This window comes from Paroedura picta, chromosome 10 (assembly GCF_049243985.1).
Source record: "Paroedura picta isolate Pp20150507F chromosome 10, Ppicta_v3.0, whole genome shotgun sequence".
Lineage (NCBI taxonomy): Eukaryota > Metazoa > Chordata > Lepidosauria > Squamata > Gekkonidae > Paroedura > Paroedura picta.
This window is the reverse complement of record NC_135378.1, coordinates 61,179,987-61,202,320: the sequence shown is the minus strand read 5'-3', so window position 1 is coordinate 61,202,320 and position 22,334 is coordinate 61,179,987. Positions and strand designations below refer to the sequence as shown.

The following is a 22,334-nucleotide window of genomic DNA, read 5'->3' as shown; positions in this document are numbered from 1 at the left end:
TAAAAATGCCAGTTCTGCTTATTTTCCACCTGTTCACATTACACTTGAATGCACCTATAAGTAAAGTATAAAAATGTTTTCATCAAGATGAACTGAGGTCAGTATTATTTCTGGGGTCCTGGAGCATTTTTCTTTCATCCCTGGGAATGATCGCAATGAAAGATCCAGAGGCGCATTAAGCAAAACACATCTTCAGAATTCAAATTCACGGGTGCTTGGCTGCCAGTCCAAAGGATTTGGGCACTATCTCTAAAAGCAGTATACTTGGTGTTTCTTTAAAATATCATCTACTTCTAACAGAGAGATCCTTTGTATTTTGGGAGCTTTAACCGTATTTAATGGAGGAAAATCTAAAATTCACGCATGGAATTTTAATAGGGCAGTGGAACTCACACCAATTGTGTAAGTGTTTGTTAATTGCATTTTTGCAACAGTAGGATTTTCAGGATTTTGTTCAAATATAAGACCACCAGTCATTCCCATCTATTAATGCAGAAGAATTAGCTTTTTTCTAGTTCTCCTCCTTGACTAATTCTTAGTATAGGCAAATGCTTTATAGCAGCTTGAGCCAGCTGAAACATTCCATTTTCTTTTCCAAAAATATCAGTTTGAATCGGATTTATTAATAGGCCATATGGTTCAATTCTGCGCCAGAGATTGAGGCTTCTTTCAGTTCAATTGCAGGAATATTTACATAGAACTAAGTCCCCACAATTTGGTAGGGTTTAGTTCCAAATCAATGTAAACATGAACATCAACTTCATTCTAGTTCCAGATCCAGCAATTGCCTTAAGCATATCAGAAGAGCTCTGCGTTTTTTTTTAAAGCAGCTGTTCTGTTTGGAGAAAATGGCCCTGGATCATTCTGTGTATTTAGAGATTTGCTTTCTTGCATATCTATGTTGGCACAAAATCCTGTTTCCCAGAAGTCAAAGAGTATTCACAAAGATTGGTTTGTATCACTGGAAAGAATTATACAGATGTTCATACAAGGCATATATCTCCAATGCGATCTCACTGCTACGACACCGTGCAGATAAAGTTGTGCAATTCCATCTTGATGTGAATTTGTTTTCTACTAAGCTATATGGTACCTATTAAATTGCCAGTTGTGTATTTTGCTTTGTGACATACAGCTGCTTCTAAAAATGGTGTATGTCTCAGTTTTTAAAGGTTAACCCAGGGGTAGTCAAACTTTGGCCCTCGAGGGGCTCATGGGAATTGTAGCCCATGGACATTTGGAGGGCCGCAGTAAGGACAAGAAAGAGAATTAGAAATTTCAGAAACTAGAAACAGGAAAGTCAGCACTGTAACCAGACAACAGTTCCTAAGAATCACTGGGAGAGACACCTTGACAACTAATCTGACTAAAATCCCCATAAATGTGTAGGCTGGCTACTCACAATCAGAAACCACAAAAGCTGCATTTATTAAGAACACAAATGAAACAACGGAGATAAAGTTCAAAGAAAAGTAATACTGGTAAACTGGCTGGTCATGTATGGATGATGTAAGTTGCTTTGTGGGATCACCTATACCTATAGGCATGGTAGAGTCTCAACCGGTTCTGATGATTCCTCAAGTAGAAGAACAGTTGGGTTATATATATAAAAACCCAGCAGAGTGATCAATATACTCCAGGAGCAGGAGATCAACCAGTGTGGTATGATGTTTAAGAGTGGCAGGCTCTAATCTGGAGAACCAGGTTTGATTCTCCAGATTCCTCTTTCACATACAGCCAGCTGGATGACCTTGGGCCAGTCATAGCTCCCTTAGGCCTGTTCTCACAAAGCAGTTCTTTAAGAATGATCTCAGTCCCACCTACCTCAAAGTGTACCTGTTGTGGGGAGAGGAAGGGAAAATTTTGTAAGCGGCTTTGGAACTAGAAATTCCATTAAAAACAGGTATTTCTTCTTCTTAAATCCCCGAGAGAATCTCAGAGGGGAAAACTTAGGGTGGTTTATCATGGGCCCTCACCTTCTGTTGTATATTAATAATGAAATGAATCCCTCAAAGGAAAGATGCACTGCATAGTTGGAAGAAGATTTGGTGTCATGACTGAATCTTCTGGCAGCTGGAGCTGTCATTGGCATGGATCAGTTTTCTGTTGTGAATTCATTTAGAAGCTGCAAATTGTGTCTCCTACTGGAGACTCTCTTTCCCCTTTTAATTAATTTATTTTTATTTTTTGCATTGGCATTAGATTACATCATGGGGCTATCTGAAATTCAGCTTTCTATTTATATCTATTTGTGGTCAGCAATAACATGCTTAACAGTTTCCAGAGAGATCACTATGTTAGTCTGTTGTAACAAACCAGCCAAAAATCAGACCACAGTGTTTCTCCATACTAGAGCCCTTTTTATCAGATCCAACCTTGTCATATTCATCTATAGAAGAGTTTGAAAATCAACCCAATCCCCTCATGCCTTTGAAATGCCATGTACAACTGTAAGCCTATTTGAACAAGATGTATTCCCATTCAGAACCAGTTTCAAGTGGAATAGTCATCCTCTGCCATCTCTTCCATGTGCCTCTCTTCAGACAGAGTGTGATTCTGGGGCAATGTCACATTCCTGATAGGAGTGGGTGGGCCAAACATTTTTATTAGCAGTGGGTTCACTGATTAGAAAAAAGTGATAGAGCCATATTGGTTCAAGAATTTGAAATTGAAAAACAAGATTATAATTTGTACAATATATTTTTATTAAGATCATCCAGAGTGACACAAAACATTGATAGATCTGAGTCTAACAAGAGGTTCAGGATATAGGCTTTCAGGAGTCAAAGAAAGGAACTTATACCCTGAAACACTTGTTTATTTATTTTTATTTATTTTTTTAGATTTTCTAGGTTATCCCTCAAGGTTGACTCAGCCTTCCATCCTTCCGAGGTCGGTAAAATGAGTACCCAGCTTGCTGGGGGGTAAACGGTAATGACTGGGGAAGGCACTGGCAAACCACCCCGTATTGAGTCTGCCATGAAAACGCTAGAGGGCGTCACCCCAAGGGTCAGACATGACTCGGTGCTTGCACAGGGGATACCTTTACCTTTACCTTTTAGGTTATCCCTGTCTGACCATGGACCATCATATAAAATCATATTCAAAACACTTTAAATGATTTAAAACTGATTTATCATTTAATAAAATCTCCTGGAAAGACTGCTCCATCACAATCTCCCAAGAAACCTGGGAACAAATAGATCAAATTATAGTCCTCAGAATTCAGATGGCTGGGGGTTGAAGATAAATTGGCCCATTCTGACATTACCAAGTGCTAGTGTTGGCCTCAACCATATGCCTAGTGGAACAGCACAATTTTGCAGGTCTTTTAGAACTCTGGCAGCTCAATAAGGGTTCTGATCTCTGCTGGCAGCTCTTTCCAACAGGGCTAGAGCTGGGCTGAAAAGATCCTGGTTCTGGTTGAGGCCAGATGCAGTTCTTTGGGATTGGGGACCACTAGCCAGGGACCACTAAGGTACTACTGGACTCAGACCAAACGGTTCTACCCTAAACCACTGTGCATTGTCCTCAGCAGATTTCAGTCCTGTCCATAGAGAACATTTTTTTCAGATGGCATGATTATGCAGGGGAAATTACACTTTTCTATTTCTATTGCTCTTACTGAGGGAGATGTACACAGTCCCTCTTTCCCTGCATGGCAAGAAACATTGCAAAAAGTCTGCCCAAAAAGATGCTGGTGTTTTTATTTCTTCATGTGGAGCTGGTTACGCCACAGAAAAGCCACCACAGTGTTTTTGATTATGCATGGCATTCCCCGCTCATAGCAGACACTGCATCTTTTCTATGCAATGTTTAAGACCAGCTTTAAAATTACTTTAAAACTAGCTTTAAAACACCTGTTTTTGAATGGCTAAACACCAGCATGTTTTTGATCTCCCATGTGCCACCATACATCAGTGGGTGAAGGGACAGCCTATAGTCCCTCATCCACCAATGGAAGCTTGATGCACACCTTGTTTTGCACAGTCCCTCCTACCTCTGCTATGGTGACATTACACCAGCAGAAATTAATTTATTCATCCCCTCAGAGGCATTTGCGGAACAGCATATCTCTGAGAGGGGAAAATTGTAGTGTTTTCAAAAGGCTCTGTTCCATGAAGGAAATTTCTTGTTGAGTTGTCCATGTCCATGAACTACAATTCTCATAAGGCCCTGACAGTAGCATGTGCCACAGTGACAGTCATGTAACATTGCAGCTGACCTTGGCCCGCCAATGAGCGTCTAGAATAATGGAAGAATTGCTCCCCCCCCCCACACACACACACTATTTGCCATCCTAACTCCAAGTGCATAATCTTTGCAGAAAAACAGAACTGTTTTTAAAATGACAATTTTACACACACATACCCAAGATGGTGGGAGAGTGACATGCCATTCTTCCACCATCATGCAATGGGAACACCATGCCCCCTGCCCCCCTGTGGCCACCACGAGGCACAGTGGAACCCACTCACTCTGGAATTGTGAATGTGCACACAGCTCCAGGGCAGACTGTGTACACCGGGGGAAGTGTATGCTAGGATTTGGTGGCAGCGCAGCATGGACGCTGCCATGTATAATCAGTCACTGCTGGCTTTATCAGCAGCAACCTGATGGCAAGAACGATATGCTGTAGCCTAGATAGTAACTTGCTTGAGAAATTCCAAATGAATATTCCTGTTGTGGGTGACTTAAAAAAAATGTGGTGTCTGGTGAGAAATGGGAAGATTACTTCCAGGTCCTGCTTTTATATCCTAGCAAATTGGTAGTTTTATCGTATTTGTTGACCTCTATGGTAAGTTTCCATGAAGCAAATAAAAATGCTGCTTGGCTCTAGTCACTAACAAAAATCAACTTTCCAGCTTTGTGGCATAGAGATATCAGAACATTAATACATTTTGCTATTAGGATTGTGGATAGGAAGTATTAGGGCGAGTCATGCTTATTATTTGAATGGCCAAGCAAGCACTGTGCATTTTAAAAATCTAAGCTAGCCTCCAAATTCTTCTCCAAATTCTACTGCAGTGTAATGAAAGTCTGATCTTTTAAAAACAAAAAGGTTATTATGGCTGTTCTTGCTCTCAGCAGTTATTATAGTTAGTGAGCCTTAAAGTGAGAAAGTTGATTTTGCATTAAGTATCCAGCATGCTAATGATGAAGTGTATGTTTTGAGTGCAGCAGTGCATGCAATTTAATCCACAATATTATGGCAACAAAGCAGATGAATATAAAAGGTTCTGATCCTACTTAGGATGGTCCTGAATGTGACTTAAGCCACTCACAATCCGATCCTAAGCATGTCTCCTCAGAAGTAAGCCCCATTGAGTTCAGAGGGACTGATACCCTAGTGCAGGGGTAGTCAACGTGTGGTCCTCCAGATGTCCATGGACTACAATTCCCATGAGCCCCTGCCAACATTTGCTGGCAGGGGCTCATGGGAATTGTAGTCCATGGACATCTGGAGGACCACACGTTGACTACTCCTGCCTTAGTGAACATACTTTGAATTACCTCAATGTAGATCCTCCGTTTTTCTTCTGCAAACAGTACGAGAACAAAGAGTTCGTGCAGCACACAAATACATTCTACAGAAATAGTATAATTTACTTCATAAATTTTGAATCGTAACAGAGACCTTTTGAAGATAATTTAGCAAATCAGTCACCGAGCACATTCACTGAAGACTTTAAAATAACTATTCAATAGATTTTTTCTTGAAGAGAGGAGAAATTTTTCTCAACATTTTGAGCCACATTTTTTTTTCGTCAGCAAGAAGGGAAGATTCATATTAAACATCCCGCAATACACTTCCTTCATTTTCTCTGAAATTGAATCTGGCAAATGGTAGTAATTCTTGCTCATTGTGCAAACTATCTTCTGCAGCTGAAATAGCATTTAAATAAGCCAATAGCTATAATTACTTGAAATTCAGCTACCATATTGAGAAATGGGAATGGAAGAACAATGTAAGGAATAGCAAGAAAATAAAAATGACAAAACTGCAAATTAGAGGAACATAGTGGGGTATGGTAAGCATATTTTTCCTTTTTATTACTCAAAGTATCATCATTTCAAATCCATCAAAGCTATTCATGATATACCTATTACAGTTGAACATCCTAAAGTCTGCCTTCCTTTAATTCAGCAACTCCTTCATTTTGCACAAAAGGATTCAGTAGAGTCTAAAATATAATATCAGTTCCAAATTTCACACCATGTTGAGGGAGACAGCTGGATTATGAAGATAAAGACTGTATATCTAATGTTTGCATTATCAAAAACATAACAAGGTACCTTAATAAAGACTTCTGAATAAGCTTAGCAGTCATGGGATAAAAGTATGGCTCTTCTTAGGGATTGAAAATCGGTTAAATGACAGGAAGCAAAGAGTAGGAATTAATGGACAGCTCTATCAATAGAGGTGAGAAGCAGGGTCCCACAAAAGCCAGTATTGGGGCTGGTGCTATTTTAATTTGTTTATTAGTTACCTGGACCTCTCATGAGCAGTGCAATGGGCAACTTTGCAAATGACACAAAATTATTGAGGGTGGTTATCATCAAGGCTGGCTGTGAGTATCTCCAGGAGGATCACTTGAAAGTGGGTGAGGAGATAAGAGTATGGCAAATGTAGCTAAGTGTGAGGGGATGCACAATGGAACAAAAATGCTGATAGGGTCAGAACTCACTGAGATGGAAAAAGACTTTGAGGTCATAGAGGACAGCTCGACCAAAATGTCTACTCAGTGTGCAAAGTTAGCAAAAAACAGAAGAGTCCATTAAGAAAGAGTCTGAAAATAAACCTGTCAAAATTTAAATGACCCTATGTAGATCCATGATGCGGGCTCATTTGCAACACTGTTTACAATTTGGTCACTGTATTTCTAAAAAGGACAGAGCAGGGCTGGAATAAAATACAGAGGAGAGCAACCAAGATGACTAAGAGCATCTTTCTATGTGGAAAGGCTGAAGAGAATGGGAGTTTTCAGTTTGGGGGGAAGATGACTGAGGAAGACATGATTGTGCTTCACAAAATTATGAAGCTGCCCTGAGCCCTTCTGGGGAACGGTGAGATAAAAATCAAATAATAAATAAATAATAATAAGATTATACAGAGTGAACTTTATCTTCTTCTCCCATAATACTAGAACTCAAGGGGACCCCTTATAGTTGGTGGGAAATAGATTCAAGATGGATAAAATGAAAACACTCACTGAGGATGCAGTGATGTTCACCAGCATGCTTGGTAGGGCCATCATCAAAATACTATACTGAAAATTGTTTAGCTACATTTTTAAATTACTTCAGTGACTCCTAACATGACAGCCATAGGTGCCATGATAACCACTGTTACTTTCCTGCAGCACATTGGTTTCTTCCTTAAATTCACTCTTTTCCAAAGCAAAGAGAAAACCCTAACTTTCTGCTACCTCACTGGAATAAGAGGTGCTTCAGAAGAACCCAGGAGGCATTATGTTTTTGAACGCTGGAAGCACTCTTTCAGAAAGAGCTGCTTCCATCAACAACCCAATATTTTGTGATTGGTCCTGGTATTTTATGTCATCCAACAGTCATTCCATAAATTCCATATCAACCATGGTCTTGACAAGACTGGGGGGACTTTGCATTAGTTTACAGTTTCCTGCAGTTTCCTGTTTTCTTCTTCTGTATAATGCAGACCAGTGCAAGTAAATCATTTCAATACACTATTTGATTAGAGACCTTCATCAACCAAAGCACAGGACTCAGTGACTACAATGACTTTTTGATTATGAATGGAAAACAGTCCAGTCATGACTACACTGAGATTCTGTTAGTGGTCTGCTAGTGGTCTAGATACCGGTCGGGGCTTAACAGAAATTCTGGAAACTCTGAAAATCTGCAGCTGCTAGGATTTTAATCTTCCATATACATCTGTTCCTCCTCCTTTGCAAAAGTGAAGAGAGGTCAACAGTCCCCAAGTTCCAACATAGTTCTATCAGAGCTCTGTGGCTCGCATGTTATCTGGTCTCAAGTGTCAGGAGTAGTGAGGGGTTCAGAAGTGATGAAGCACAACCTTTTCAAAAAAGGGTATCACAGGTGTGGTTAGTGGACTGTCAGTGCTTTAATTCTGTGTTGGCCTCAGATGGTGTTGCTGACTGCACTAAGCCATCTTTCCTGTTTTCTGAACAATTCAGTGGTTCATGTGAAAATCTAAATCTTATGTGTTTGTCTCCTCATATTCTTTCCTTATGTTACCGAGACCCACTCTGAACTTCAGCGCACAACATGGGGAAACTTCTCCCTTTTAAATACAAAAATCTCTAAACTATGGGGGGAAAAACTGTCACAGTGTCCTGCCAAATTAAATTCAACTAGAAACAAAGGAAAAAATACCACATAATCAGGATTTTTTAATAAACTGATCCGGCATAATCTCATAATGTCCAACTATACCCGAGCCACAACAGAACTAGCCCACATGTATTTGGATAATGTCAAGGATCTGAGAGAGTTTTTGGACATGCCCCTTTTGGTCCTGTACTATCAGAACTCTCCCGTCCTCCTCAGACAGCTGTTCCACAATGTGGAAGTCACCACAGAAAACTTACGTAAGCGGACAGCTGGTGATCTTACCATTTTGTATGGAGGGCAGTTGGGAAAAGAATGGTTTTATTCAGTTATACTGCTCCTGTCCATTTCATCTATGCTTCTTCAAGGGGGTCTGTATAATTGTATCAATCAGTTCCCACAGCAGGAGAATTTCTGGGCATGGTGGTTAACCACCTGACAATCATGTTTAATGCAAAGTTCTCCACAGTCTTTCTTAAGCACCCCCAGCTTTGTGGGGGATTACAGTGTATTGCTCCTTGCTAAGTATAGTGAAGCACAGAGCAAGAATGAGTTTGCACATTGTTGATACTCAATACATTTCTATGGATTAAACAGAAATTACCACTGTGTGGCAATTGTGAAGGAGGAAAAACAAATTTAGCACAATGATCAAGTTCTCTTGCACCCTGGGAGGCAAGAACCTATTTCATGCAGCAAGCAATTGGCTACACTTCTGGTAGAGAAAAAACAGTTCTGAGAGGGCTCAGATTGAGAAGAAAAGTGTTCAGAAGGTGCTTGATCTTTTTCTCACCTGCCACATTCCCAATACTTTCAATTTCCCAGGGTTCCAGTCAAATATTTGCCCACACAAAGTTATGTCAGAAAGGCCATAGAAGGTGGCCAGATATGAGAATAAGGAACCTTCTATTTTTATACTGCTTCTCCACATTTCCCCCTCTTTCCTTAAGCCATCTGTTTTTAATGTAACTTTCCTCAAGAAGAAACCCTTCATTTGGTTCTCCTTTCTTTGCTGATCAATACTCAGCAGTGCTTATCACCCTAATGTCATACAGATGTGCAGCTCTTCAAATATTTACTTTGGAGCAATGGATTAAAAGTCCATCCTAGTGATTCAACTAATTATGTTAAGTGAGGTGTCCTGGACAACTTTATGATGTGTGAATTATGTAACAAAACCTCACCAAAGAACCTGTGCAAGTGGCTCAGGCAAGATTAGGACCTGGGCAGTAGCATTGCTAAATTGCCCTTTTGGGCCATTCATCTTCCAAACAGGTTTCATTGTATTTAATCAAGTCAGACTCCTGTCCTGTGTCTAATATAATATCCACCAATATGCACAATGTACATTTGTTTCATGCTTCCACGATTATGAATGCAAATCCCCTTAATGGCCTACTCTTATAAAAGCAGATCATACATTTCCCCCACAAATGCAATCACACTCCAAGGCAGCTAATTCTTGCTAGCAAGCAGAGCCACAAGATGCTCATTGACACTATTAACAGGAGCATAATGAGAGTGCAACTTATGGAAACAATCTAGCAAGCAACATAATATAAAGTACTAAGGTTGCTGGCCTCTGTGACAAGATCTGGTACAGTAGTGCGTCCAGATGTTTTGTCCCTTGTTCAGCTGTGCTATAAAATCACTACGGAAGCTAATCCGGCTGGCCAGGCCTCCCCCTGCCCTTCCTCTGCAATATGAGGATAATAACATGGAATTTTGTTAAAGGATTATTTTACAGATTAGAGTCCCTAATCTTTAAATACGGGTAGAGGAAAACTTCCATTAGTAGCCTTACTTTAGTAGGGGAAGACTTCCTCTACCCACATAAGAGATGGTATAATATGAATATGCTATAAATGCTAACTTATTATTGGTCCACCAGCCTGAATTGTAGCAGTCACATTTGAGCTATGGCACACTGAATCGTCAAACTGTTGCCAATAGTTCCTCCGTCAATATTATGGAGTATTATTTATTTATTTGCTTGTTTGCTTGCCTGCCATCTGGCACGTGTATAATGTAAGCAAATCAATAGTGGTGGCCACAATAATTGGCTACAGCAAGGGTAGTCAAACTGCAGACCTCCAGATGTCCATGGACTACAATTCCCATGAGTCCCTGCTAGCGTTTGCTCATGGGAATTGTAGTCCATTGACATCTGGAGGGCCGCAGTTTGACTACCCCTGGGCTACAGCATCAATATAAGAGGAAACACTAACATAGCTGGCAAAACCAAACCATATAACAACTAAAAATCCATGTAATTCTCTTCTTTTTCCTTCAAGTTGCATGCTTTACTGTAATATACAACAAAGTTCTGATACTGAATACCTTGTTTCACCTCAGGTTTGTAACAACATATTTCATTAGCATAGCAGCGTAGTAACCTGCATAGCATAGATCCAGTCCAGAAAAAACATGTGCACTTGAATTAAAAAGACAATTTTATATGAACTTTCTGTTATAGTGATGATGTATGTTGTGTAACTAGGATTGTCTGGCAGCCAGGCAAGAGAAGTGCCATTGCTTGCCTTAGCATCATGACACTAGTGTTTCTAGGAGGTGTCCCATCCAAATACTATCCAGGGCCAACCCTGCCTAGCTTCCAAGATCTGATGAGATTAGGCTTCCTTGGGCTACCTTGGGGTAGAATTAATAAAAAGGCAGCAGCACAAGTTGCCTAAACTTTCCTGTCTCTTTCCATGGTCTTCCCTCTACATATTTCCTAGTTTCTCGTTCTTTGCACCTTCTTTCTACATTATTTTTCTTCCCACTGCTTCAGGTACTTTTCTTTCCAATACTCTTTTTGGAGCATAAATCTGCTTGCATCCTTTCAACTTTTTTTCTCTCTATCACCATCCACTATCTGCCTTCCTCATGAACCATGGATAAGAACTCTATGCTGCTGTGCAACCTATAATGGTGCCTACACAAAGACCTAGAGATTGATGTTATGATATACCCTGCAGTGTAGTATAAAGACAGGAGTAACTTAGTAAGAGAGAAGAACCTTTGTTAAGTGCAATACAATCTTTTTATGTAAGTTAGAAGGAATGTACATCTGAAAAAAATGTAGGAACAGAAGACCAAGTGTCTTTGGAATTCAAGAAGGGCACAGATCTTTATGTGCATATTCTCTGAATTGTCCTCATCTGACAGCATCATTTTTGTCTGAATTTATATTTAGAATAAATGACCAGGAATGTTGACTGTGAACCCCACCATTTTTGAAAAACATTTTAAGGTCATCCCTTTATATTCAGTAAGTAATTATTTGAAATTATGTTTCTTTGAAAATTGTCTATGAATACTCTGACACTGTAAAGCGTCTTCTTTCCCCCTTGAGAGATCCCAAATGGTTTAATTTGAGTCCCAGCATAATTCCAGACAGTAAACGCATTCATGACTAAAAACAGTCCCTTTACTCTGTCCTCATTAACCTTTAGCCTCCTCTTTCCTCTTTCCTGCATATTGGTCCCAAGACTGATATTTATGTACAAAAAGATTCATGGGAACCTCCACACAATAGATGTATCATTATCGCTGTCCCAGATACCAAGCTAATTTCTTTGTAGTTACTTGAGTCAGCTATAGCATATCTTTGTGGCAGAAGCACCTCCATTGTCTTATGCCTAGCCCTGCAATGAAGATCTCTACCTGATGTCCTTTCAAAAAAGGCAGTTTTAAGCAACCAATTTTCAGCGTGACACACACTTAAAATCTCATGGCAGGGTGGCTTCGACTATTTAGAGAGCAGGTCAGATGTAATTTCTGAATGTTGTCTAAAACCACATGGAAGTCTTGCCTCAAAGTATGCGGAAATTTAGGTCAGTGGTGAGTGCAGAAACAGAGCCAGCATAATTCTGAGAGCCCACTGACAACAGTGTTGTTACACCACCAGACCTCTGCCACAGTACAGGCATCTCAAACCTCCCATGGAAGTGGGGAAACACACTCCTCCATAAGGGACATGGTGAGCATGCCAGATACCCTAGTAATCCTAGCAATACCCATCATTAGTAGAGCACTGCCCTGCTGATTTTCTGAGTAGCATACACAAGTATAACCAAGCACTATCAATGCCCCCTAACCACACACCAGCCCTGGAGCACCAGAAGACAGGAAGGAGAGACCACATGAGAAGCCCTGAAATTAGTTTACCCTAAGTAGACTCACATAGATTCATTTGAGTCCAGTTTGTGGTGTTCTTTTTGTATAATATTTTTATTTTTAAAAAACAAGATACTATAAAAGGGATACAAAAGGAAAAGGAGAAAATGACACTATATATTACTGGGTGTATGACACTGAAAATTTTCTCCCCAACATCTTCATTATAATTTTAAAGACATTTTCTAAAAAATACTATGATTCTTTACAATTATATTATTATTTCATTATGACTACATATTCTGTGTTACATATATTACATATATTAGTATAGTCATCATTGCTAACATTTTATGTTGCACATTTCAACCTTTCTACTTATTAGCTAAAGCTTTTAATATTCCCAAGTTTAAAAGAACATATATTATATCTTACAATGAAAAATGACATTTTTGTTCAGAATCTCTTCCTTATATCATTATATTCAAACTTGTTCTAATTCCCCTTATGCATTGTAATACATTTATATGTGTTACAATGCATTTATGTACAATGGCAGCCCCTGCCACTTCCCTCCCCCACAGGCAAGATTATCCCTTTGTTTTTCTATCTGTTCTGTGACTGAGCCACCATAGTAAAGTATTTTCTCCTTTGCTTAAGAATTCTGTCCAGCATACTGCAGAACCTACCTGTCGCTACCGCGTTTCCTGGGTGGGACTCCTTTCAGTGGAACACCGGATGTCAAACTGAAATGTGTTCCCCGCAGGACACATTTCCATGCTGGAGATGATCCAGCATTGAAATGTGTCCCCCATGGGGACTCCGTATGCTGCGGAGGCAGCCCAGAATGGCACTGCTGGTGCAGAACCACTCTTGGGCCTTTTCAATTTAGGCAATGTCCTCATAAGAAGCTTCAGCAGTGTTTTGCATTCCCCAGGCATCCCAAATGAAAGCTAAAAATCATGCTGACTAGAACATACAGTTCCTTTTAAAATGTATCTTTTCTTTTCCATATATCACACTGAGGACCTTTACAAATGTCAATTCCCAGCATAAAAAATCATAATTTGGATCACCAGAGAAAATTTCCTTACTGAAATTCTCCCATAGCTAAATAGGAAACAAAGCCTTGTTGTGCGAAAGAAATATAAATCTGAATAGAGAAGCTGAGTTCTCTTCTGGTCCCTAATATGTACAAAAAAATTAAAAGTTTAATTATGAGAATGAGGATGCCCATATTAAAAACACATTTGTCCAATAAAATATTAGTATAATCATAAACATGCCAAGAATTCATTGAAGTTCTGATGGAGCACTATCATGAATGTAGTAATTAAAGTTAAAATATGTGAACCATCTGCCCCGTCATGCCAGTGTGGTATTACAGTGGGAATAGCAATAGTGAGTTTTGAATTAGGCAAGAAAATGACATTTTCCAAAAGCTGCTTCAGTTTTAACTCTCTTCTTTGCATTCTATTAGCAGAACATACCCTATGGCTTTGTCTGATTTCTGAGACCAACAGTTTTGCTGTGGCTACAGATGGGAGAAAATAACAAAGGAAGATTCAAAATGTTCTTCATGCAATATATTCTTCCTAGAAATCTGTATAATAATCTGTAAACAGCCCATGGCGCCACGGGTGCCACGGACTGTATAAAGGAGTAAGGGGTAGTGGGGAGGAGTTAGGGCGGGACCGGTCCGGGATAAAAACTCGGAGGGGCCAATCAGTCTCCCACCCAGACAAGGAAAGCCACAGCCCCACCAACCACACCCCGCTGCCAAGGCTCCCGCGCCCCTCAGTTTCCCCTGCTAGCACCCATTTTATTTACATATAAAATGGGCTTTTTTAACTAGTAAATAATAAAACAGCTAAGAAAATAAGGCCTCTGTAAATGGGAGGTAAGGGGAAACAGAATATGGAAATGTTTGAATCTGCTGTTCTATTTTTCCTTCCTTAAAGTGGTATGGTCAGATCATAAGAAATGGGGTTGATAAGCCTTGTTCCATAAAGAAGAAAAGAGTGGAAAAGGCCTGAAGTGGTAGAGAGCCAGATTGGTGTAGTGGTTAGGAGTGTGGACTTCTAATCTGGCATGCTGGGTTTGATTCTGCACTCCCCCACATGCAACCAGCTGAGTGACCTTGGGCTCGCCACGGCACTGATAAAACTGTTCTGACTGATCAGGGATATAAGGGCTCTCTCAGCCTCACTTATCTCACAGGGTGTCTGTTGTGGGGAGAGGAAAGGGAAGGCGACTGTAAGCCGCTTTGAGTCTCCGGGTAGAGAAAAGCGGCATAAAAGAACCAACTCTTCTTCTTTTATAATGGAGTAGTGTATTGTGGGATGAGGCTGGGCCACATGGATGATCTGGGCCCCCTTACAGCAGCAGTACCGCAGCCCATCTGGCACCCTCTGTTCTCCCCCCCCCCCTCTATAGTGGGTTACTAAGGGATAGTGTAGATATGAGCTGTGTTTTTGCCGCATCTTATTTTACTATGTGGGGAATAGTATATGATACATTTTATATGTTTTATTGTATGGTTTTAGTAGGGTTTTTATATGCTTGTAACTTGCCTCGGGCCTTCAGGGAGAGGCGAGGGATAAATCTAATAAATAAATAAATACATTTATACATACATAAATATATAAGTAAGTAAGTAAGTAAGTACATAAATAAATATGCCAGTCTCCACCTCAACCCTCATTGCTGTCACAATCCATACCCCTCCACATGCTATTGGAGGAATTCCATTGCATATGCACATTTTCTATCTTTTGGAACCAGTAGGGAAGGAATATTAAGTGCCCTCAACTCCTGGGCAGTGGCACGGACAGTCAGCGGCAGAGGTGGTGAGCTAGGCAGTATGGATGCCAACTCCAGGTGAGGAAATATCTAGAAATTTGGGGGATAGAGCCGGAGGAGGACAGGGTTTGGGGTGGGGGAGTTCAGTGGGGTAAAATACTTCTGGCCATTTTTTCCAGGTGTACTGATCTCTGTTGCCTGGAGGTCAGTTGCAGTCCCAGAAGCCATCACCATAGGTGACAGAGCCAGCTAGAAGTGGAAGCCAGTGGCTTCAGACACAACCCTGGTTGAGCCATTACTGTGGCCAGAAGTTTCTGAATGGTAATTGTATCTGAGCAACAGCAGCACAACTACAAGGACATATAACAGTTGTCCATACAAGAGCAATTCATAAGCACAGAAACTCACATATTTCATTCATGGCCATCAGAATTCTCAGATAAGGTTTAAAATGAAATAAAAAATGATAATCTAAAACACAGCATTTAACACTTTTGCATTAGGCCCATCTTCCTCATTTATAACAACCTGGAATATATTTTTTGTTTAGCATATATCAAGTCAAGGTAATTCACAATACGATCGTGCAGAACTACTCTAATATACCCATTTGATCATGATCATGATGAATGGGTCCTCAGTCAGCCTCTTGAGATTATATAAGATCATAGCAGAAGACATGCAGATGCCTTCTACAGATTCAGACCGTTGGTCCATCAAGATCAGTATTGTTGGTTCAGTCAGGCAGTGTGCAGCTCTACTGGGTCTCATAGAGAGATCTTTCCCATCATCTGCTGCCTGATTTTTTTTTTTTAATGTGGGGATGTTGGGGATTGAGCCTGGAATCTTCTGCATGCAAAGTAGAGGCTGGGCTACAATCCCACCTCCTTGCAGAAAGTCAAACAGCTTCTGTTTCGTAACAAAAAAAGAGGATATACCAAATGTGCCAGTGTTCTCTCTTTCTTTACTCTTTCCAACACAGTAAGTAAAGGTTTCCAGCCACCCCACCCCCTTAAGCAATAGAAAAGCAATATAAGAATGTTCATATCCACTCCTAAACAAATAAAAGGAGAATGTGTGTGTGTGTGTATGTGTATGTGGTATGACAATCCTTTCAGCCCTTCATAGTTTCTATCTTTGCTTGGGTGCCTATGTGAGGAAGAGTATAATCCTGGATAATGGAGAGGGGGGTGGGAATAACCATGTTGCTAAGCAACAGCATGCTGTAGCCTCCTGCTACCACTTGATCCTATTGCAATTTGCACTGCTGATGGCTTTCCATCTCAGGCACTGTGTGATTTAAGGCTCATTCCAAAGAGGTGGGGGAAAGCATAAAAACCATCAGGGCTAAGGGTGTTGAGAGAGATGAGGAAATTCGAATAAGAGTAATCTGCAAGAAAAACCTTACCTTGAAAAATAAGGAGGTGAAAAATTGATGTCACTGTTGAATTTTAAATCTCCTATACTGGCTTGAAATGTTCATGGAGCACATCTTGAGTGCGTTATATAGGCTGTTTGTTGTTACGTACCTTTGTTTTAGAAACAACTTCAGGAGCACTGGGCTAAGAGGAAAGGAATAATTAGTATAGTTTATGACATAAAATAAATCATTGGGTACACCAGGCATCGCTGCTCATGTTAACACTTACACTGGATTCAGTAGGGTTAAATTAACTGACAGTAATATGGCTCAGCAGATGTATTAATAAAGCTGTAAACCATTTTTCATGTAAGAATATCCCTGGAAGTGGCTTGTATAAGTCACACATCCCACAAGCTTTTTTGCATAAATAATTCCCTGCCCCTAAATTGCTCCACGCAATTCAATTCTGCTTGTCTCTGGGTTTGGTATGCTATCTGTGTTCTGCTGGAATTCTAAACCTCGGTCTTATTATTTTTAGCACAAATTAGTTTGAGGATAGATATTTACTATGGGACTAGTCAAATAAAATGGAATGCTTCCACCTAATCGGCAGCAATCCACTTACTGCTGTACAAATAAATCCCTTTGCTATCCACCAGAAAGAATTTAAAGCAAGCAAAGAAGGAGAAGCAATTATCAATGTGAAATATATCGACTTCTTCTTAATCTGAGGAACAGAATTTCTTTCATTGCCTTAAAATAAATATCTTTGATATATTTCAGGCAGACCCTGATTTGATGAAAAGGAAAATTAATAATGAATGACGTGCAACAAAGAACATGAACTTCCTGAAGTGGATTTTCCAGATCACAGGGAACGAAGGAGATAAATGGTGACATTTGGGGAGAGCTCCTGCAATACTTTTGGGCATGTTAAGAAATAAAAGCCTTTAAGATGTCATTTGAATAAGAAATCTGAGGCTTTTCATCCAAATAAGAACTGCTCTACCTCTTGAAGCAAACAGCTCTACCCTACCCCCCATCCCCCAAAGCCTAGCTCTTAGAAGTCAATTGTACTACTGTGGAATTATTCCTCGGCACATCTATGAAGGAAAAGTAGAGTGGAAAAAATCCCATACAAGCTCCTGAATTATATTCAAGTCAGACTCTTTCCTCCTTTCACACTCCTTCATCTATGGAACATAATCTTATCCTGAGTAATGAAACAGATCTGGACAGGGTTCGATGTATGACCACCTGTGCTAGTCTTAAAACATTTTGTTCAGCAAGGTTGGTAGGCCTCAGCATGCATAAATCCCCATAATCCCTACCTGAAAAAACATTCTGTATCCAGAACATTAAGTTGCATTATAAGTAATTTTATATCATTTTCACCACTCAGTGTGTTGCACCTGCTTGCAAAAACTGAGACATCAAAAGAAATAGCTGAAGAAGAATGAGCTGTAAATTGAGGAATTTAGTGATTAGTGGACCTCACTGAAGAAACAGTCATTTTCTTTGATGTAGCTTTTCAGGTCATGTCTGAGGCCGAAATCCTAAAGACTTCAATCAGACAAAGAAGCTACTGAAATCAATAGGACTTACTTGCAAGGTTATATGTGGGAAGCAGCTATGTTTCTTTTTAGGGTAAAAAAATGTATGCTGTTCCTTTAGACTATCTCTAGCATCAGTTTATATGCACCATTGGTGAAGCGATGGACCAGTGGGTTTGGCTGATATAATGTTGTGGCTCATTCATGAACACTCCATCAACATTGTTGAATTGTCAGCTTTAGCATGGTCATGACATTCTAGCTTTGTAGGTTAAAATGAAAGGTCATTGGCTAACAAAATAGATCAAATTCTTAATTTAGATATATACATCTTCTATTTCATGAAGTTGTTTCATATAGTTTGAGATTTATATCCCACCTTTCTCCCATGATGTGTTGCTCAGGGTGGCTCGCAACATTAACAAAAATTTTAGAAAACATAAGCTTTATCATTAAAACAATTCAAATCTGGACAATCTCCCAGTACTTAGAAAATATTCAATAGAGAGGACATCTGGCAATCCAATAACAGCTGAAAGAAAAGGATTAATTAAAGGCCTGCTTGAACAATTCTGTCTTGCATACCAGCAGAGCTTTGACAGATCCTGCAGGGCATGTGATAAAACGTTCCACAAGGATGGGGCTAGGATGGAAAAAGCCCTTTCTGTGGTAGAATCAAGATGACTTCCCAAGGAGCAGGTACTATCAACAAACAGCATGATGGTTATTTCAGGAGAGGCAGCCCTTCAAATCTAGTACATACAAGGTCCCCTCGTTACACTCTGAGAGCATCCTTTGAGGAACCAATTCAATACTGCATACACTCCATGAAGCCCGGCACTTAACCAAGAGCAAATGGTCAACTGTATCAAATGCTGCTGACAGATCTAATAAAATCACCAGTAGTGAACTGCCTCAATCTAATTGTCAGCGGAGGTCATTCACCACAGTTATAAGTGCAGTATTGGTACCAAAACCAACCCTGGAGTCATATTTGAAAGGGTCAGTTGTGGAGGCTTCATCCTGGAAATCCTGAAGCTGTTCAGTCACTGAAATCTCAATTACCTTTCTCAGGAATTGTAAATCAGAGAGTTTGGTCACTGGTAATTGGCTAGGTCCTGCTTAAGAAGGGACATAACAATGGCCTCCTTCAAGGGCCTAAAGAAGCAACTCTAAGGGGCCTCTGAGACCCTCAGAGGTCCTCTTATCACCTCTCAGTTGGTTTTCACCAACCAAGAAGGACAAGAATCCAAAGAGATGGTTGTAGGCACCATGCCATCCGAATCTTGTCTACATTCTACAAAAAAGCAAGCAGAAATGACCCAAAACACAACCAGATAGAGCTGGCAGAGAGGTCCTGTGAGTATGGTGAGATTAATCCACAGAAAAGTTTGCAAAAATATCACAGCTAAATACCAAATAATCAGTTTGGGACTCCACTTTCAGGGAAGTCAGATTCTAATCTATCCGAAATAATTAATCCATCCTGGTGCAGCATTTATCCAGTTGTGAAGTTGTGACCAGATGAGCACTGCACCAAGCCAGAGAAAAGGTCCCAGAGAGCTAGGAAGACAGTACACCAGCAGGGTACCTACTCTCTCTCCAGTTCCACACACCAGGCCAACACATTCAGTGCTGGAAATTTGAGGAGCACAGATTTTCTGAAAGAGAAAACATGCTTGTATGAGAATAACCACCCCACTTTTCCTTCCTCCTGTTCAAGGATAAAAAAGAACTGACTCAAAATCATACCACAGATCCTCCTTAAGGATTATTTCCACTTGATTTCTGACCTTAGATCTATCATTAGTAGGTGTAGTTGACACTGTGAAGACTGTAGCTCCGTTGTTTCTCTAAAACCGTAACATTTCTGTTGGTATACCTGTCTGTAATTCTAAAAAGAAATTTAGGGCTGCTTTAAACAAAGTATTTTTTATGGTTGGAACTAGTCCCAAAGCATGAAATATGTATGCATATATCTGATCCTGCAGATCATGTGTATGATGAAGCAGACATACCCACATTGCACACTGTGTGGATTTCACATATAAGGGAATGAAAATGAAGCAGCCCTTAAATAGATATGATTTTTGGCACACATGTAGTGCTCTTGTATCACTTCAAATCCTCAGTGCTTTCAGTTTCACTCACTTTATGTCTTGAATCAACAATTAGCATTTTGGGGTATGTTTATCTTAATATCGTCCAGCTTCCCATCAGTTGCCATCTAGGACCTTCTCTGAATTTACCACCTTGAGATCCAAAAGTTACAGCATGATTCTGGGCAAAAACACGAGGTTTTACATTTCCATGTTATACGGATTTGAATAGGCACAGAAGTGACTATTTTGGAGATTGTTTCAGGTGGGAAGAAAGGAAAGTTGGCATAGTATAGCCAATTCCCAGCAGATCCTGGAAACTAAACAGGGTTGGTACATGTATATAGGCTTGCCAACTCGGTTGGGATATTCCTTGAGATTTGAAGTCTCAAACCTGAGGAGCACAGGGTTTGGAGAGAAAGGGGACTTCAGCAGGCTGTGACTGGCCTCCACAGTTCCACTCCTCCAGAGAAACAGCTCTCTATTGTCTGGAGATCAGTTATCATTCTGGAAGATCTCCAGGTGGAGCCTGGAAACTGGCAACCCTACTTGGGAGATCACCAAGGAAATCTTCACGGTGTTTATGGAAGAAGTAGAAAGAGGAGGAGGAGGAGTTAGTTCTTATATACTGCTTTTCTCTACCCAAAGGAGTCTCAAAGTGGCTTACATTCGCCTTTCCTCTCCCCAGAACAAACACCCTGTGAAGTAGGTGAGGCTGAGAGAGCCCTGATATCACGGCTCTCTCATAACAGTTTTATCAGTGCTGTGGCAAGCCCAAGGTCACTCAGCTGGTTGCGTGTGGGGGAGCGTGAGATCAAACTCGGCTCACCGTACACACCCTTAACCACTACACCAAGCTGGCTATTGGGCACAAATCAAAGTCTATAATCAATGTGGCAGTGAAGGGAGGAGGAGTCTAGAACATACTGGTTCTGCAGGACTGACATACATTTGAGAAAAAAAAGAATGGAAGGCTTAGCAAGAAATATTACACACTCCTTTTGTTTGTGGTATTTATGCCATGATTGGGCAGGGAGTGGATCAAAGCTGAGACTGCTGGTAAACAATCTGCCTGATTATTATTCCTGAATTTTGTTGGCTCTTATATAGAAGTCATATACTTTGGAGCTAATGAGCCATAGTTTAAGATTGCAGCATGTGTGGGAGCTGCGGATAAGTGGTGTAGTTTATGCTTTCTATATGGAATGTCCAGGTTCAGTCCCTGATATCTCTCTGTAAAAGATTTGTGAAAGACATTGGCTGGGCGATACTATCAGTTTAAGTAGGCAATCCTAGGTGAGATGAACTAGCGGTAGGACCTTGAGTGAGGAAGCTGTTCTTCATATGATGTTTTCCAGCAACTTATACCGCTGCTGAATGTGTACATTCTCGATGGAAATCAAATACCTTGAATAAAATGTCAGGGAGCCTCTTTCCTGTTCAAATAGTTAGAAAAATAACATTTTATATGTCATTATTAAGTGGTTTAAATGTGCAGCCTTTGAGATGATGAAAATCCCTTTATTGCAATTGATCTTGGGCCCACTTCATATATGGATGTTCTTGCTGTCTCAGAGACATATTTCATAGATTAAATGGGACTCAATGTGCCATTCATTCTACTATATATTACATGGGAAGGGGTGGAATGGTTTAATTAACATACTAAAAAGTAATAGGGAGCTTTAATCTCTCCAACAAAATATTTAAAACTGCTTTAAAAAGGAGCTGTAGCCTGTAAGATCTACCTAGCAAAATCAAAATTTTAAGAAATCTCAAAGGTATCAAGGGGTACAGATTAGTGTTAAATTTCTTTCAAATTACTAGAAGGAATACGAGATGGTAGTTTAATTTTTTTTTTTGCAGGGGTGAAGGGAGACAGAAATCCATTAATTCTTATGTGAACATACCATTAGGGTTAAAAATCTATCCTTAATTCCTGACATATTGAAATGGAATCTATAGCAGGTGAATTACTTTTATTCATCAGCAGCTGGCAGCCAACCAAGGTGAATAGCAAAAAGGCAGTGAACACAAACACACCAAAACCATTCTGACTTATACAGA

The 22,334-nt window shown here is 40.1% G+C and overlaps 1 long non-coding RNA gene across 1 annotated transcript in view; it reads left to right on the top strand.

The window, feature by feature from the left end:
* The window catches only part of LOC143819634 (uncharacterized), a 48,975-nt gene extending 31,455 nt beyond the window's left edge, over window positions 1-17,520 (top strand). Inside the window, exon 3 of the long non-coding RNA XR_013225023.1 lies at window positions 17,399-17,520. This is a non-coding gene — a long non-coding RNA (uncharacterized LOC143819634). The remainder of the gene's footprint in view (window positions 1-17,398) is intronic.
* Window positions 17,521-22,334: the final 4,814 nt, after the last annotated feature.